This window comes from Columba livia, chromosome 6, assembly GCF_036013475.1.
Source record: "Columba livia isolate bColLiv1 breed racing homer chromosome 6, bColLiv1.pat.W.v2, whole genome shotgun sequence".
Lineage (NCBI taxonomy): Eukaryota > Metazoa > Chordata > Aves > Columbiformes > Columbidae > Columba > Columba livia.
The window spans coordinates 27,570,065-27,583,592 of NC_088607.1; the positions used below are offsets into that span (position 1 = coordinate 27,570,065).

Sequence of the window (13,528 nt, forward strand, 5' to 3'; positions counted from 1 at the left end):
TGTTTCACACAAGAGGGTGATGCCTTCTTCCATAACCAGAAACAAGCCCCAGCAAAGGGCATGTTTCTCCTCTGCTCTGAGCATGCTAACCACCCCTTCCCCCATTTTTACAAGTTATAATCAAAAATAAATCAGTAAGTACAAGCTGCTACTGATTGAAATAGCTTCCTGTTTCCACCTCTTAGTTCCCACTGAAAATTGCCACTTGAAAAACAAAGAGAAGGCAAAGAGCTTTTCAGAGATTGTGTTTTTTTCATATGTGACAGGCTAGTTCTTCCTGAGCCTGTACCTAGCTTGAAATTGTGCTATGTTTTAGAAAGATAAACCCAGCAACTGATTAACAAATGCCACTCTCATCCTGAATTACTCGGAAGCTCTGTGGAGGTCATATTAGCACCAAATAAGATGGTTCTAATCAGGGCTATAACAGCAAATACAGATTAGTTTATAATTAATACAAAATTAAATGATCAGCAGGGATGTTGATTTAAGCCTCTTGGAAGATAATAGAACACAATTTCAAACTCTTCCTCTCTTTTCAGCACCTACTGAAAGAAAGATGTCCCTAAAGAAAGATGTCCCTAACATGCATGGTGAGAAAGGTTAGAACTTAAGGCACATACCTTACTGCATTTAAAAGCTTCAAGGAAAATGAATTAATAAAAGCTAATTTTCTATTTCCAAGTACCGTTCCTGCCCTGTGGACTTCTGCCCAGTTTCAGAAGGTCAGCCTGCCAGAATGGTCTGCCAGAGCTCACAGTTCTCAGCGCTACTATTCTGGTCCTCCAAGCAACAGATCAGGACAGGCCAGCTTACCAGGTAAGCCCAGACTAACAGAGTTATACTTTCACTTATACAGCTACATTTCTACGGCAACTCCACCAGAGGTGGATTTTCATCAGTGTCATGTGGAGCAGAGTTTGGTTGTCTAGAAAGCAAGGGAAGCTCACAGCTTCCTTTCTGCACAGGCGGTGTTTTAGCTGGGGAACCATTTTCCTTTAGGTGGTTTACACCAGGGTAAACCTATAAGATATGGGAACACTGGGAACAAGAGAAGTGATAACAAACTGAAGCCTTAGGGCTTAAGCACCCAAAAGATGAGCTGACTGGATGTTTACTTCAAGAAATGCAGCTCAGATTTGCTATTTACACCATCCTTGCTGTGGCCAAATACACTTTCATGTACACAGCCTGGTAAAAAAAGTTATCTGACAACTTTGGAATATATGACACTGAACATACAATATGAATGTTCTCCTCATTCTGCTTTCATGAACTCCCAGTGTTTTTAGCATTAGAATATTTTTGCACTTACCTGTAAACAGTTTTGCAGTTTGTGTAGATCCTATTTGAATGATGTGTGGTGCTTCCTGGACACAACCTTAACACAAGGTTACAAGAAGCTTCATAACTTTCTAACAATTGTATTGGAAATTTGCTGGGCAAAATAATGTAAAAATTAGTCTGAATTACAGTTCAGAGCTGAACGCTTGAGAGAGCGACTGACATGGCAATTAGGAATACTATTTCTAAAAAAAAACTCAAACAACAACAAAAAAATCAGTTGAAAGAACATAGCCATTCACATCATAACACCCCAAACCTTTTTCAAATCAGTGGTTTAGTCATTGTAATCTGCTGGCGGATGCATTTGGGGCATAATACATCATTGCTCTCAGTCTGGCTCCAAACGCAATGGTCACAAAACATACCACAATGCTTTTTGGATATGATCTCAAAGTAGACTTACATAATCATTCCAAATAAATGCATTGGAGACTGAATTACCACTGATATCTAAATCTAGAAGTATGAAAGGATTGTATCTACTCTCTAGAATGTCTTTTTTTTATCTTAAATTAAACCAAATCAGTCTTGTAAATATCGCACCATACCCCGCATTTTCATATAATAAATACTGATTAAAAATCTCCCAGGCAAAATTTTAAAAGTTCCTGTTTTCATAGCTGCAGGACACCAATTAATGAAGACAAGGAATGCAGTTCACTTGAGAATGAAAAGATACATTGCCAGTAAAGACAAGGAAACTATGATGCAGATCAACAGAAAAATCATACTCTAGAAAACTCATACCCTTCACCAATTTCAGTAATTGCTTTTTTGCTGTACCTGTATAACCTGGTGCAGAGAAAGTAAATGTAATTGCTTACAAAGGTAAACACAGAATTAGGCAATGAAAATAACAGCTATAAAACAGATGAGCTGGGCACCAAATGCTCCTCTGTAGAGATATGCTCTTATGTTCCCATGGATCCACATACCTTGCCAGTGTCGACACAGTCCTCCTCTCCACAGAGTTACTTACCTCACATGTCTTTAAGTGGAAGAGGAATTGAAAATCATCTGTTCTTCCATGGTCAAAAACACAAAGCATACGTGTAAGTATTTTTCTTAGTTGTCAAACATACATTATTGGCCTTTGTTGTCATGGTATTCACCTATTCTTAGTGAATCCAGTTTGTGGTTCACCTCTTTGTAGTTCACTTGAGGTGAAAGAAGCTTCCATCAAGAAAATCACAGAAGCCCATGGTATCACTTCTCTCACACTGTTCATGTAAATAAGGCCTTTTGCTGTTTTTTTGCATAAGCTGAATTCCACTTGGAGAACATTTCATAAGTAGGCCCTTGTACTCAATTTAAGACAAAAAAAAATCTGCTTTCTACTGCATTTAAATCTCGATCTATCTCTTGTGTACTTCAAATGATGCCTATTGATTCCCAAAAAAGCCCATCATCTTCTCTTGTGGTTGTTCTACCGCACACAGAGCAACCTGGCTGGGCATTGTACTGTTTTATTCCTCCTTGTAGTTACAGCACATTTCATTTTCCTACCACATGGAAAAAACGACGTGCAAATAGTTGAAACTTCATAAAAGAAATTATTTGAATGTCAGCAATCACTTGCGTGCAATGGACCTCTGTATCCAAGTGACAAATACCACTCTAGTCTCTAAGTGATCATTATTAATTTTAGAATTAAAGCGCACTACGAGCAAAGCCATCTGAAATACTGAAATAATATAGGACTGTGTGCACTGTCCATTATTTACAAGAAAAAAAAAGAATGTATCAAAAACAACACGTGGAGAGTATCTTTCCTACTTACAGCTCATCTCAAAGACAGAAAATACAACATTTTTTCATTAGTTTCAACATTATTAAAAAATGCTTCTCTCATTCTGCATTTATGAGGAACTCATAGGAAGGTATAACAACTAGCCTGCTGAGCATGCCATACCTTATTAGCCTTACTACCACTATGATAAACACCATGTAAATTCATAATGATTGAAAAAACTAAATCTGCATTTTATTAGGATATTAAAAACTGAATGTCAAAGAGAAAACAATTATAAATACACTCTGCTTCCGATTACTACAGGTTACATTTATGGGAACAAACTTGCACAAGAACTACATAATTGAAGGCAAAAACTTTGGGCTTTCTTAGATTTATAAGCTCAAGAATTCACAAATAATTAAGTCACGTGAATTTGAACAATTAATGTAATTCCATTTTTCCCAGTCATGTATTACTGAAGAGTCTTCATTTTTTAGATTATTTGGTATTCCAGCATTCCAGATTGTGTAAGTTGCAGCCCTTTCATTCAGACACATCAACCTGCCTTCAGGCTGTTCATCAGATATCCCCATATAAGCCTGCTCTGAAGGTCTTATGAAGTCTTTTAAAACTGTATTCTCAGCCTCATTCCTAGGACAGGCAAGTGCACTTTCAGCTTTTGCACAGAGGGATTTTTCCATTATCAAAAATATCTTCTTTTCCAGTTGAGGCAAATATTTTCTTAGCAATACTCTTGTTGTTCTTTAAAAATCAAAGCTGGAAACAAAAGTGAACATAATTGTATTATGCCAAAATTGATCATGCTATAGTTATTTATCCATATCACAATTGTACTTCAGAAGTAGCTAATACCAGCTATAAATACACTATTGTTGAAGTAGTAGGCAGAACCCAATAGAAGTCAAACAAAATAAACACCTGGAAATATCAACCCCACACTTCAAGAAAACTGGAATTTCACAAGAAACTGGATCACAGTTTTTCATTTCCAGTTCATATAGTATTACAGTTCTTGAATTAAGATTTGAAGAAATTCACATTCAAATTGCAAGCACGACAAGACAGCTTGCCAGGTTTCAGTGCAAAAATCACAGATCAATTGAAACCATACAAAGGAACTGAGCTTGCAATTAGATCTTCTGTACCCATCAGCTTTATCACAGAAACCAGTAACAAAATTCAGGGTTTAAAGCAACAGAGCAGAGAGACATAGGAACAGCTTTAGCAAGTTTGGGAAACTTAGTATTTTCTCTGAAAATACACATTATCTTAGGAGAAGTTGGAATGTATGGCTCATATCCTTGACAGGCTTTCATGAAAAGCCAGTGGAAAGTTAAGCTCTAGTTCATTTAGCAGATAAAACTGCTAGCAGCAATTCTTTTGAAACACAGTTTCTATCTTTAATGGGCAATTTATTTTATCTTACTGTCTTTAACATGTTTCTGGGATTAGTGTGAAGGGAGTCTACCACCTTATAACAACGACACAAAAACTGGGACACATGCATAGCTAAATTTTCCCATGATGTTGTGGGAATGGTATCAGCACAATGCTCCTGTGCTATGCTCCTGCACCAGGTACAACCTCCACAAAGCTTTCAGACACCCTTTTCCAGGCTGCTGATACATGAGGGTACAGGAGGACAAAAGAGAGATGGCTTAAGACATTCCTGCTACCGGCTGTTTGACCTCTTCACGCTCCTCAATTTCTTGCCCCAATTTCAGGCGAAATTTCAGGCTTTGTACACAACTACAGCTTCAAAGCTGGGCTTTCTCCAGGGAAGACATTCCCTTGGAAGGATGGCCAGTGGGTGGTGTGGAGCTATATGACTATTTGGCTGATTCTTGTGATGTGGTAAATTGCAGCCTCTGTCATTTCCTCCTAAGTTAATTTAAGAACAACGATGGACTTCTTGTTTTTCCTAATGCAGCTTTTGTACCAGTGCTAGTAGAGCACTGATGAGATGTTCTTTGAAAGTTTTCACAGAGCATCTTTTGAGAAATTACTTGCAGCCCAACCCAGGAAGACAGCATTACAATCTGTGTTTACTCTTAGAAAATTATCTAGAACTGGGGCAGTAAGAGAGCAGTGCTTAAAGCACAAGCACCTAGAGAACAGTCCAAGTAACAAAGCCCCTACTCTTAATGTTCACAAAGTGATCCTTAAAGTTTGGCAGGTCAGTTCAGGAAGGACATATTCAGTGAGACAGCATTTAATTAATGACTCCTATTATAGCAACGCAAGAAAAATTTGTAATATTTATTTCAATCTACTGTTTTCAGTTCTTTCTCCAGTACTAGCAGGTCTATCATTTTACCAGGCAAAAAGAAAGCTAATCAACAATAGAATCTTACCTTTTCTGTGCCTAGTTAGTTCAGCCTTCAAAACTTATACTTCTTTTTCCAAAGCAGTTACTTGTCTCAGTAGGTCATTTGTTACTACAACTAGGAGTTAATGGTGTTATTTAGTAATTTGTATTAAAATGACTGCACAACAATTGTGTCTGAGGTGCATTTAGCTCTCCTATAACCTGATGCCATGTGGGGGAGCTATTTGGTTTCCAGAGCAGAAACCACAGGCCACGTTGCAGATTTGTTCCATTGGAATTTGTCCCACTGAGAGAGCCTTGTCCCTTACTCAGATGAATACTTGGGTGGGCTTTGAATTCTTAGGGCTGCCAAAGCCATCTCCTATTCAGAGGGAAAAGCCCAGTTCTCAAAGGCAAAACACACATGTAAACATTTTTAGATTAAGTTGAAGCAGAAAACACATGAACGGGGAAAGAATGAAAGAAAAAATGCTGTTTATATTAAGAGACAGAGGGTTTGTTATTTCACTCACAAACAACATATACTAGTGACTCATTCTAAACACTTTTTCTCCCCAGTTATGTTGGTCAACTCATCTCCTATGTAACTGATGGTTTATGTTTCTGCTCCTCACACTTCTGGAAATCACACGTTTTATTCAAATGATGTTATAAGAATACTGGACATTAATACAAGTATTTTTTTGGAAAACGTACTAAAATGTTGAGAAATTTATTTCTTACTTCTGCATTCTCCTTTCTCTCCTTGTGGTCCTCAATCTCCTTTTATTCCTGGGGGTCCTGCTTTTCCAGAGAATCCCATAAACCTCTCAATCTTTCTCCTAGAGTTTGAGTTAAAATAAAAATGTTCAAATGTTTTCCAAGATTTTCTCTCACTATGTTTTCTTAGTGCTTAGAGACAGTACCACACACTGAGAACTTTTTTTATTTTCCCCAGGAAAATAAAAACATCTCAGGAAAATTGCCTTGTTCCTGTGGAAAGATTCATTTGCTAAGAAATGCATTACTTTGATGAAAAATTCTTCACTACACCTACTTAGGGCACTGAAAATCCAATGAAAAAAATGCTGTCTTACGTTATTGCAGAGGCACACATGCTCTAACACCAGAAAGCCAATATGCTTCAGCTGTAATCCAATCACACATGACACTATATGATTTAGCTCATTTTCTAGATCAGAAGATTAAGGATACCTCTGAAGCAGTTTGTTGAAACAGATAGTGCTGGCGTTACTCATTTCAGCCATGAAATTGTAGAGGGCATACTGAGGGGGTATGTGGACCAGAATACACCTTTGCAGAATATTAATATATGCCACTGAAATTTTACGTCATAGTTCATATCAAGTGGTATTGATAATGAGGGGGGTTTGCTTGGGGGCTGAAAAGCAATTATCTAATTCCAAGATGTGTGATATACACATGATAACGCAAGCAGGATATAGTAAGAAAGTATATGATTCCATATGTACTTATTAATTGTTTGGACAGAAACTATGATTTGGTGACTTGGTTCTACCACATGACAGAAAGCACCAGCTGATCTATTTGCTGTTAGTAGCAGTGCATGAAAAAAATTACCTACCTGACAAATCATGCCTTGGGGAATTTTGCTGGGACTTGGTGAGTATGAAGCAATCAACTTATGACCATCAGATTAGTAGCCAACATGATTTTTGGTTTTGAGAGCTGGCCTCTGGAAAGAAAAAGAAATAATCATTTAATAGGGTATTGTAGAAAATTCTGTAAGTAATTCAGAGTACAAATGGTACAATCAGATTAAAATCTTATTGCATCTCTGTTTTATGGGCTGCTGTGAAAATGTATTGTATTTTTTTTATTAAAAGCTAAGTATCTAGACTAACATTATAAATGCAGAAAGCATTTTCAGTTTCCTGAAACAGTGCAGAGCCTATGGAAGGCTAATGGAGCAGAAGAAAAGGAGAGAAGTAAAAAGACAAAATGAAAGACTGAAGGAGGCATGAAACCAGAATAAAAGGATGATAAGGACTGACAAAAATACAATATTGCTCGGTGGTCATAGCTCTGGACCTTGTTCTCCCTTTTCACCTTCGGGACCATGTCTGCCTGGTAAGCCACTGACTGCCGGAGCACTGCACCAAATTACTGGGCAGGAATTAATACATTTCCTCTTCAGGTTTATCTGTGTTAGCTGAACTTGTTGCCATCAACAGTGAAAGCCGAAGTACAAAGGCATTGAAAAGCTGAAGAAGAGTCTTTGCTAAGTCCACACATCTGTGACAAATCAAACAGAGTCATAAGTTTCTCCATTTACATAATTTTAAAGGGTTGCCTAGGAAAGAGTTGTCTACATTGCCTAGGTAATACACTCCTGTCTTCAGCCTAAAAGATGAAGAACAAGGGATAGTGTCTGAACTATTTCATGTAGCCCCTAATTGTATCTTCATGTGTGGAAGAATATAAGAATCTGAACATCTCAAGGTGTAATGAAAAAATCTAATACAGCAACAGTCAGCAATCTCACTATGCTTCAAATTCATTTCAATGTTTTGTTCACTGTATGTCTAAATTAAAAGCATTTCTCATACAGTATTCCAACTTGGAACAAATCCTGAACTCTTCAGCTATTGCATTTCTGCTGGCATTCTTCTTGATAGCATCTCCACTATTAGCAAACATACATAGCTTAAAGGACAAAAAGCTTTAGTGCGTTTAAGTAGTAATCATCTGATCGCCTCCCAATTTCTCTTTTCAGACCTTATATACTAATAAGATAACATTTCTTCCTCAGTATTGCACCCTCAGAGATGAAGTCCTCCTGGATCCCAGATCTGCAATACTTTGCTGCTTTCTCTGAGCAGAACAGTAACAGGCAGCAACTTCATCAGATAAAGCACTGCATGATGTTCCGACAAGCTGCACCACAGTAATTGTCCTTGATTTTAATGAGGGTCAAATTTGAGGCAATCATGTCTCATGTATTCTGTGCTTAACAGGAAAAAAAAACCAAAAACAACTACCACAAAGACGAACTGACAAACTTTTATAGTAAATAAGCCCCACAGTAATGCCAATTTGCCTTATTTTCTTCCAGTTCCACCAGTTAAAACGGAAAATGAGCCTAAGGAAGCACCTTTTGGTTGTCAGGTTGGGGTGAGGAGACTAAAATCAAATCCAGCATGAATTTTGGTAGTCAGCTCAATTATTTCTCTTTATTTTAAGCTTCAGAAGAGATTACCCACAGAGAGCTGCTTCCCCCGTCATATTTCGTCTGATAGAATACAATATAAAGTATAGTCACTAGCATATTATTGTGAGAACATTCTCCTTAGGATAAAAAGCAGAGTTTAAGAAGCACCACTTTTCTATATACCCCTTTGTGCTTCCTCCATTAGGCTCACATTGAAATCTGGGGCAATGACATACACCAAAATAAAATAAGAAAAGATATGTAGCTAACTACTACAACAAACATGAATTTTGGTTTATATTTCTTATCCAGCTTCATGGATTCAAGCCAGTTCTTAACAGACCTCTAAGGATTTCCTTCTGCTGAATTTTTATACTGTGTTAATTATCCAATACCAGGGAAGTTGACATTGCTGCTGCCTCCCATGAAAGCAGCAAGATAAACCTCAGAATATTGCCACAATAAAAGAAAACTTGAAAATAAAATGTTAAGGCCTCTCCCTACAGAGATTCAACTTCACACAAATCTTTGTTGCTTTTGCCTGCTAGGAACTAAGACATATTTACCTCCAAAGTTTTCAAAGATGACCACCCCAATCTTTTATTCTAGGAGAGCCAAAGTGCCTATTTATCTTTGGTAAGCTGGTGGCAGGGTTTCCAAGAAAATCACTTCCCTAAGAGACTGATCATAGTTTGCACTAACAACGGTTTAGATATAAAAGCAAAATTTTCCAAATCTTAAGGAGCTGAAACAGAAAAAAACGCAGGTTTTGCAATCCATATTTATATTCAGATAAAATGGAGAATCACACATGGAGAATCACATCAAGCTTGGATGCAATGACAGTCCTCAGGTCCCGAGGGTTACAAAGCTGTAGACTTATTGAGCAGAGAGATCAGAACTCCACCCTGAAAGAAGCCACAAAACCTTCATATTTAGGAGGCAGCTGGTTCTGGAGGTCCTATTTAAAACATCTCAGGAAATTATTTTCTTCCTCCATAAAACGTGTGTTAGGATATGAGTCACCTAGTGCAGGTAACAGCAGGGAAGGGAACGTGGAAGAGGCAGCAGGGAGTCCTTGTTCCAGACCTAGTCTTGAAGGTGACAGCTCTGAGTCATTAGCTTGACAGCTGAGAGTCTGACAGCACAGGACAGCCCTGATAAGGTCAAATACTAGGGAAAATGCTCCTCAAAAGCAGATATTATTTTATACAAAGAATATTCAGGGGCAAAATGCTATTAAACTGACAGATTACAGCCTGCTAGCAGTCCTTCATCAGCTTGCCGTGCTCTACTAGGGCAGCCTACAAGAGCTTTTTCTGATTGGCATGTTTGCATCTGCAAAGCTTGCATGGCCTCAATATGGTCAGATACTTATCACAGCAAAAGAGATCTTTACTTGATCAGTACGCAGTGAAAACTCTTACCGCATCACTGGCTTCCCTGAGAGCCAGCACAACAGAATGTAGTAGAGAAGAAATGGAACAGAAACCTGCTGAATTTTTACCATGAGGATGAGCCTTCTAAGAGAAAACAAAAAAATCCCCTACGTTTCTACTAAGAACTGCCATCTTGTACTTTATTTTGCAAAGAGATTGCTTACTGGCTTATCTCTGTCTTGCCCAATCCTAATGACTGCCTACCTCAAGCTTACCACCCCTATTTACAGGTACTGCACATGACATTCTGAAAATGAGCCCTTTGCTCTTTTCCTGGCCTTGGACAGACATTGGCTGTGTTACAGTACAAGTGAACAACCGAAAAATCAGAACAACTGCAGGCATTGAAAGTTTTGCCTGTAAGGTTTTTCCCCTTTATTCAGTCAATGAATTAATTTCTTAATATCCTAGGACAGGGAAGGATATTTGAGGCTTGTTTGGCTGCAGTGACTGCCTTTCCTGCAATGTACTCTGAATCATCCCTGGAAAAGACTTGGCCAACTCAAGCGTATCCATTTATGTTTAAAAATGGGATGTGGAATTTGGAAAAACAATATGGAGTGAAGGAATATATGTTTAAACTTTTAAGTAAATCACTTACTGCTTGTCTTCCTATAATGCTAGCGATACAGTTACTGATTAGAATAAACTTCTCAATAGGGTTTGCACTGTCCAGTGTGGTACCGTTGTGTGGACATGAATAGTACAGGAGCAAGAATAGTGTGTGGGATTTCACCATGGATAGCTCTGAAAAATTAATTAATTAACAACCAGTTAATGAATATTTATTTACTTAATTATAATAGAATTCTGAGGAAGAGATGTCTTGGGCAATTTAACATTTGCTTGCAAAAAATTTCCTTACCCAGAGGAATGCCTGTTAGACTTCACCAGCTGCAAAAACCAATTCAAGCTCTCCATCTCTTCAGTAGTGTTGGGGATGACTTTATCCTCAAGATCTCATTTCTGGGGCTGTTGTTCTCTGGTATGGTGGCATCAGATAGAGATGTTGTAGGCTGTCGAGCTGCCTTGTATCTTTCCTGTTCAGGAGTTAGGATAAATTTAGTCTCAATAAAAATAAAATGAAAGTGTCAGCTCAGAGCAGTGCTATTTGTCAGCCATGTTTTGATAAAAACACTGTAGAGTCAACATCATTAATCAGAGATTTGGAATTAGAGATTTTTTTTATTTTTTTTTAAACAGGAAGCTGAAACTTCCACACTGACCCGTGCTATTTTGGCTAAAAACAAAACATTATATCTATATGCTGTTAACACAAAGCATCCAAGGCTCATCCTGTAACCCACAAAAATGTCTGGTTTGTTGAATTGCTGTTGAACTCCCCTGAAGGTTGCTTGCCTGCAAAAGAAGAAGCATGAAACCGATAGGATTCTCAGCAATTTCCCCACCCTTAGGTTGTCACCTGGTCAGGACACCACCTTGATGAAATGTACTTTATCACATAGCAGAAATTTTACTAAGCTGTGGCAAACCCAGCATGTATAGATATGGTATCCAAACCTACAGGACTATTGTAAATTTCTGCACTAAGTGACAAACAAAAATCATAAGGGCAGGTGGCTTAGTGTTCACAAATTATTAAATGTCTTTTTTCACTGCATTTGTAATTTTGTTTTCTATCTCCTTAGTTCTATATAGCCTTCCCTTCCACCAGAATTATTTGGTTCTCTTGATTCCCAGTTTGAGTACTAAGTTCCTCACTATGTAGATCCTTGAACATACCTTCTTTCTGCATATCACTCATTTGGGGAATGGTCTTATGTCTGGCTGCTCTTTGATATATGGTGCAGCTCTCTGCAGATATCCTTGGAGAAGCAAGCAGCTCAGCACGTGACAACACTTGGCTTTTGAAGTTTCAAACTTGCCATCAGTTTTGAGTATTCTTCACCAGCAGAAATATCATATGGGAATATCAGCAGCGGGAACTATGTCCAATTATTTTCATCACAGCATAGCAGGGTGACAGCTTCTAGACACTTGCAAGAGAATAGATGGTTAAAGCAGCAGATAGAAATGCACAGCTAGTTTGTTGATTCACTTTGATGTCAGACCAACAGAGTGCTCTTATCCCCAAACCAGAAGTTTACAAAGTATTTCACAAACTTTTCCTTGAGAGAACTAGAGTCAGGATTAAAGGGTTTTGAGGAACAAAACCCTGGGAATAACCTTGTTTCAGAAAAACCTCAGTTCAGGCATTGTGGAGCACCATTCTTAATAGGTGATCACACAGTGAGTTTAATTAGAGCTCTTAGAAAGACATAAAGTGAAAGCTATCCTGTGCAGGTTCTTTTTCTTCTGAATTAGTAGTGCCTGTGTAACCTATGACACATCTGTTCTTCTGCACTGTAAGTAGGATGCTTGTCAGCCTGCCACAGGGACTCTGCAGATGGACGGTTGCTTCCTGGTTTGGCCTTGTATCCTGAGCCAACCCTCATTAATGATCAAATCTCCGGATGTCCTATGTCCACTCTTTATATTAAGAGCAAGGCAAAAGTATCAACTGCTTGTGAGAGAGGAGGTAATTTATATAGCCAGACATGTTAGGAATAATGCTGTGGTAGAAACACAGATAAGTAGGAATAATATTGTAATTATTATTACAGAGTGTCATTCTTTGTTCATGGTAGAAAATAGCATAAGCATCAGTATGTGTAACACTCTGAGTACATGTCTATGTATAAAAATAAAGACGTAAACAAACAGATCCCAGCAAGTTTCCAGTGAACATTAATGAGAGCCAGATATTCTCTAATTAATTTTTCTGTCCTGGGCCAGATCGCTGACAAACTAGGAACAAAGTGGAATTTTGTAGCACCTTCCCCTCCCTCAGACTTGATATGACTGCATACTATTCTGTACCCAAGCTTATAAAGCAAAAATTATTCCTGTTTCTCATTATAAATACAGACTTTGCAGAGGTGCTGAGTCTGTACTTTGGAGTTTGCAAGACCGAGCATATAATCTTTACAGAAGCTGTAAGAGAGAGACAGTTCTGAAGAACACCAGACCAAAAAAAATTCCAAACAACCTTCTTAACTCAGAGGAAGTCTGTCTGAGATTCAAAGTTCACAATTCACACAGGATCCCTCACTCGGTACTGACTATTAAGAACGCATGTACTGTCTCCTTCTCTTTTGAAAATTTGCTGACGGAGCTTCCTGTCACCAGAGGTAAAACAGATGAGCTTTAAAAGAATGAGATTCTGAAATAAGTTAATATCAAGATGCTATTCTTACCATCTCTAGTCAGCTGTTCTGCTTTACCTACATTGTCGAAGTTTGATTATAAAGTCAAACAATTTCTGTCTTCACCTCCACAAGATTTAAGGGAACTTACCTTTTATATGTTTGTCATATATCTGTGTATGCAGCACTCTTCACTCAAGAAAAGGTTTTGTCCAGCCATCAGGCCACTTTTCACCTAGCTTTCTGTTTGACTTCTGCAAAGAACGCATTGCTTAATGC

General features: G+C 38.1%; 1 pseudogene; it reads right to left on the reverse strand.

Annotated features, from left to right (window-relative positions):
• Positions 1-3,306: 3,306 nt before the first annotated feature.
• On the reverse strand, positions 3,307-8,678 carry LOC102083870 (mannose-binding protein-like; annotated as a pseudogene).
• Between the last annotated feature and the right edge of the window lie 4,850 nt (positions 8,679-13,528).